This window comes from Engraulis encrasicolus, chromosome 5 (genome assembly GCF_034702125.1).
Source record: "Engraulis encrasicolus isolate BLACKSEA-1 chromosome 5, IST_EnEncr_1.0, whole genome shotgun sequence".
NCBI lineage: Eukaryota > Metazoa > Chordata > Actinopteri > Clupeiformes > Engraulidae > Engraulis > Engraulis encrasicolus.
In genome coordinates, this window is record NC_085861.1 from 12,137,242 (window position 1) to 12,143,055 (window position 5,814).

Sequence of the window (5,814 nt, forward strand, 5' to 3'; positions counted from 1 at the left end):
GCCAGTTGTTACGGCCAAAGATACTTTTTCACACCGGTAGTCTGTCCTAAATGTGTTTCTACATGTCTAACAATTCAACACCTTTTGAACACAATACAACAACATTGAAATAAGCTTAGGCCTACTTCTTGTTGCATTGTGCAAACGTTGCGTCTGAAACAACAATGAAATCCAGTTGGATCAAACGTAACGAGTGAAACCAAGTTAACCTTCACAATACGTCCGAGAAGAAAAATAAAAATATGAAGACCTGTCTGAAGCAAAAAAAAATACAGCATTGAGTGGTGTTGTATGTTAGCATCTTACCTGTGCCATGAGGAGGATGCCGCCGCGTTGATGAGCCATCAGTGACGAACTGGTGCATAAAGTTGCTTTGTAGTAGGCAATGAAGAGGCTCGGTGTAAAGGTAATACCAAAGAAAGTGATTCAGTATTTTTGGTAATACATTTAGTGAAGTAGTTTTAAATTGACACGGAATAAAACAATCCACTGCAGGCAGAGTGAGTACGTGCTAGCAGCAACAACATACACTTCTTCTCCTCCCAGGAACCGTATGCCCCAAATATGCCATCTAGTGGCGCAGAATACAATAAGGTTTTGTACATAATTAAATCTGCGCCAGTGTAGAGTATCCAGCACAATAATTTTAACATTAGGTAATTTTGGCATATTCGGCAACGCTTATTTTTCTTTTCTTTTATCTCAAAGGCGAGAGAGCAGCCTGCGAGTCCTCAGTAGAACATGTTTTCTACGCAGGATCTGATATCACCAAGGATGAACGTTTTAGCCGGCCAATCAGAAGTCAGTAGCAAGAGAAGAGCCCGCCTACTCATGAAGTCGTACACCTGAAGGTCCAGCGAGTGGGGTTGGTATCAGTGTGGTAAGTTTATTCTCAAGTTTGGGCTTTATATGACAGTAGGCGTTTCATTTCAAACCATCTACGAGTGCAGATATGTCTTATGAGCAGAAAAGACTCGTGTTATTACGGTGCCAATGTATTTTCTTTCGTAAAAACAATACGCTAGTTAATAGTTAGCTACCATAATAGCTTATCTAGTTAGCATAACTACCCAGTACAATGAACAGCTAATAATGATGTGACCTGTACGTGTGCATTTATTGTTTTGGCAAATATTGTTAATCACCGTCGTCACATTTCGTCTTGACATCTGGTGAAGAGGGCAAAAAAGTATTGGGCTGAGTGCAAGCAGCTACATTTAGAACAAGACGAGGGAAAACTCACTGTAACACTATGCTAGGTCCGACAAGGTTTTCATATCGAGTAGACATCTGTAAATAAGGCGTGTGTTGGTTTAATGTAGCGATTGTTTTAGGATGGGGCTCCGTTTAAGTCATTAAATCTGCACGCACATAACCGTGTTGCCCTGGCTGGTCGTAATGGTTCAAAGCGCCTACGTGCAACTTTGAAGTTGCAATTCATCCTCCTGTCACTTTCGAGCAGCTACCGGTAAAATTTGCTGAACCCTCGCTCTCGTACCCGAAACAGCATCATCACCAGTGTTGGGCAGTAATGCATTACAAAAATAATTAATTGCCTCTACTGTAATGCATTACAGGGCAAAAATATGTAATATTAACTTAGTTACAATGCTTACAAGTTACATTTCAGTGTGGTGGGTCAGAAATAAGCTACTGTATTCCTGAACCTGGTAGTTTTAGTTTGCATGCTGCCAAAACACCTCTTGGGTGGGAGGTAAAAGTCATGACTCATGCAAAAGTAGTGTAATGCCTTATATTTTAAATATAGTAATGATTTAGTGTAAGGGATTATTTTGAAAGGGCAGTAACATAACATGTAAGCTTAATCAGTAGTAACTTGCCCAACACTGATCATCACCCATACGACATGCATTTCATTTTATTATAACCAGGGTGCGATTTGTAGTCAGGGATTGTCCCCCCTTGTGGTCTTGATATCGCCACTTTTTCTGCATGATTTTATCACAGTTCAATGTAATTCCATTGATATCGCTTACAATCTGAAACATATTCCCCCTTCTGGTTTTCCAGATCACAAATCGCACCCTGATTATAACCATTGCATTACTCTGGTTATACAGTAGCCCACTACTTTTCATTACATGTAATGATGTAGAGATCTAGAGCTAATATAATGCTTCTCCCAGTAGGCCTAGTGGATCCACACCGTGACCTAAGTGCACTGGACCCTGTTGATATGCAGCCACCTCAGCTTCATGAAGAAACGGCAAGATGTGAGTTAACAGAGCATATGCTATACCTTCTTGTGAGATTACACTAGTAATGCTCTTGTAGCCTATGTGCCTACCCATGTTTCATGTTCAAGCCATATGTGGACCAATTGTTAGATATTTAAAATGATCATTGTGGACTAAATAAATTATACAAATGGCCAAGGTTTGACATCCCCGCTCCATGAGAAAGGCCTATACTTTGCACAACCTGGAGTGAATGCCTACTGTGTCTTTTGTTTCCTGCTAATACTGTATCATTGTAATAAACACAACATTCTTTTGCTACTTTACCTGTCATTTCAGTCAGATGACTACACCGTTTCAGATCTACTCATCTCGCTCACCTGTCCACCTGGATGAAGGATCACACTCTGCAGCTGAACATGTCCAAAACCAAGCTCCCAATCAAATTGTTCTAGGTTAATCTCTAACAACAACCTTTTTCTTCCTGCATTGTGCCTTGCTGATTTTGTTTGTTTGCACATGTGACTGAGGTAGCCTGGTTTTACCAGACCACATTAATTGCTTCGTAAGTAATTTTAGGTCTGGATCCTTCGTGTCCTTGAGCACCAGGGCGGGAGAAGTGAGCTCAGCTCTGATTTGAAATGAGCTCTGTCCAATCGCTGACAATTGACGTATGTTATTCTGCCAAGTGCATTCACGCCGGTTGTCAGTGTTGCCAGATGTACGATAATTTATACCATAATTTTGTTCTTCCGCCGGTCAGGTAGCGTATGTCACACTTAGTATACAAAGCTTGACATGGTACCATTAAAGTCCCAAGATGGAGCAAACAACACAGGTGTTGACATTATATAGCATGGGCAACTTATGATGAGGAGGGCCATGTTTTTTTCAGCACCAGCATCAGGGGTTCACATGACCACAGATCTGACTCCAATTTACAGAGTTGGTTGTTCTCTAACTGTCCATATTGTTTGGAAGGAATATAATACTCTACCTGTATACTCAATACTCTATTGGGCAGTCATGGGTAAGCAGTTAGGGTGTCAGACTTGTAGCCCAAAAGTTGCCGGTTCAACTCCCGACCCGCCAGGTTGGTGTGGGAAGTAATAAACCAGTGCTCGCCCCCATCCTCCTCCATGACTGAGTTACCCTGAGCATGGTACCGTCCCGCCTTGCTTCTTTGGGGCACCATTGAGGGCTGCCCCCTTGCACGGATGAGACATGAATGCACTTTCGTAGTGTGCAGTGTTCACTTGCGTGCTGTGTCACAATGACAATGTGAGTTGGAGTTTCCCAATTGGGCTTTCACTTTCACGCTTTCACTCTATTGGCCCACAGTATAATTACAACATATTGATTCAGTAATCGTGTTTAAAAAATATGGTCATTATTTTCTTAATTAGGCCTACTGTTTTATCTATAGGGCGCATTGAGTGAGGAGGCGGGCTGCATGTGGCCCCCGGGCATCCATTTGCCCATCCCTGTTGTAGAGTGAACTACACAGTGATTGCTGTCTATAGCAGTGGTTCTTAACCTGGGGTTAGTGTTGAGGTTGTGGCCAAAATTCTGTTTGAGAACATTAAAATTAGGCCAAATCAGAACCAAATTAAAAAATGATGGTCCCCATTTAAAGCCATAAAGATTTTGATTGATGTCTCTTTGTAATTATAAAGGATGATATTAATCACCTGAATCATTTTTAGCCTATTGTTGGACATTGCAGCCTAAAGGTTGTCGGTTCGACTCCCGACCCACCAGGTTGGTGGGGGCAGTCATCAAGCAGTGTTCTCCTCCATGACTGAAGTATCCTCAGCATAGTACCGCCCCGCCGCACTCCTCCCTTTCCGGCGCCATTGTGATTTGCCCCCTGGCATGGATGGGGCATAAAATTGATTGCTTTGTGTGCCGTGGAATGCTGTGTCACAATGACACTGGAAGTTGAAGTTACCCAATTGTGCTTTCACTGGGTTATTTAATGGAAGGTACCGTCATCTATTACCTATTAGAAGTAGAATTTTCCATAATTTGGTATGTTTTTTTTTTTTACTGATGGTCTTGGATAGTAATTAGAACTGTTTTTTGCAGCAACTGGATAGCTACAAATCCATCCAAGTTTTGAAATTGAAAGGGTGCCCTCCCCTTTCCACATTTTATTAAAACTGTTAACCTACTGTTAAAGGAGCAGTCCTGCCAATTTCAATATGCTGTTGTATTATTGCTCACACTACCCTTGACTTGTTAGTACATTGCATTTTTCGGCTCAGCCCTTTCCGAGATCTGGGCTATTCTAATGGGGGCAGATTTTGTTTACATTAAAAACTATCTACTCCAAATATTGATGCATAACCTTTTGGATGATTTTGGGGGGTAAAAATCTCAGGTACTGACAAGTCCAGGGTAGTGTGTGAGCATGACGACTGCATGTTGAAATTGGCTGAGCCTTTTAGGAAGCCGGTTGCATGTATGTTGGAAACAATATTTGACAGCGTCTTATGTTGGAAACAATATTTGACAGCGTCTTATACTGCAGCGTCTTATCTCTACTACAAATTATGATGTAAATGTGGATTTATTTTTTATGACATGAATACCAGGCTCTACTGTATTTGAAGAAACTGACAATAAAGCTGCCACTTGTTAACATGGTGTTGCATTTCTGTCTGTTGATCTACAATGACGTGGTTCTCTAGCAACAGCTGAGCCAATCAGTGCAAAGCTCATAAACATTATGGACAAACCGCTTAAGTTCTCCTGAGAGGTGTTTTTGGGCGCAATAAAATGCTTTGAAATACACCATCAAATAGCCTAACTTTCCATCTAAAATAATGTTGCATACCAGGTCAGAGAACACCAAGGATTATGAAAAAAGGTGGACATGGTAATGTAATGTATGTCCTCTACAAGTCTTCTGTTGTCCAGTCTTGCACTTTAAATGTCTGTATGAGCACTGTCTATGTCCATACTGTCTATGTCCATGTATAAGTACTGTCTATGTCTATACTGTCTATGTCCTTACCTAGATTAGTCTATGTCTGTATGGGAAAGCAAGAAATGTAATTTCAAATTCTTTGTATGACCAGTGCATGTAAAGAAATTGACAATAAAACCTACTTGACTTGACTTGTAATTAGAGTGGCATGGCCTCTTTCACTTAAAATGTAATTTGAGTAGGCCTAAGTTACTTAGTTACTTTATTAGCTTTCCTCTTCCTCTTGTTTATTTTTCTTGAATGTCGTCCTCCATAACCTCTATCTCTTGCTCGGCACCAGCCATCATCAAATACATTGATACAATATAGTAAAATAGTGGAAATGCTGTGTGCGATCCTGCACAATCTTTCATTTCCGGCGGATTGTGGCATTATTGTGCATGTCATTTAGTCTCTCAGTCATTTTTTTTACTCAGTCAGGCCAGGTTCCAGTGTAATTGAGTAAAGTAGGCTACTTGGGTCAAAATGTAGGCTACTCAACAAACCTTTGCAGAGAGAGAGAGAGAAAGAACATGAGCTATGGCGTTCGAAACTGCTCTGACCTAAGCAAGTTGATTGCACTAACATTTTAATCAGAAAGTTTCCTGTTATTCATCTGTGATGAACTGTCTTGGTCTGGCTGTC

The 5,814-nt window shown here is 41.0% G+C and overlaps 1 long non-coding RNA gene across 2 annotated transcripts; it reads left to right on the forward strand.

The window, feature by feature from the left end:
• Nucleotides 1-821: 821 nt before the first annotated feature.
• On the forward strand, nucleotides 822-5,322 carry LOC134448989 (uncharacterized). Of its 2 annotated transcripts, XR_010034883.1 has the most exons (3): nucleotides 822-880; nucleotides 2,148-2,234; nucleotides 2,538-5,322. It is a non-coding gene; the product is annotated as an uncharacterized LOC134448989 (long non-coding RNA). The 2 variants fall into 2 exon arrangements; XR_010034882.1 differs by lacking the exon at nucleotides 822-880 and having other exon boundaries at nucleotides 1,815-2,234.
• Nucleotides 5,323-5,814: the final 492 nt, after the last annotated feature.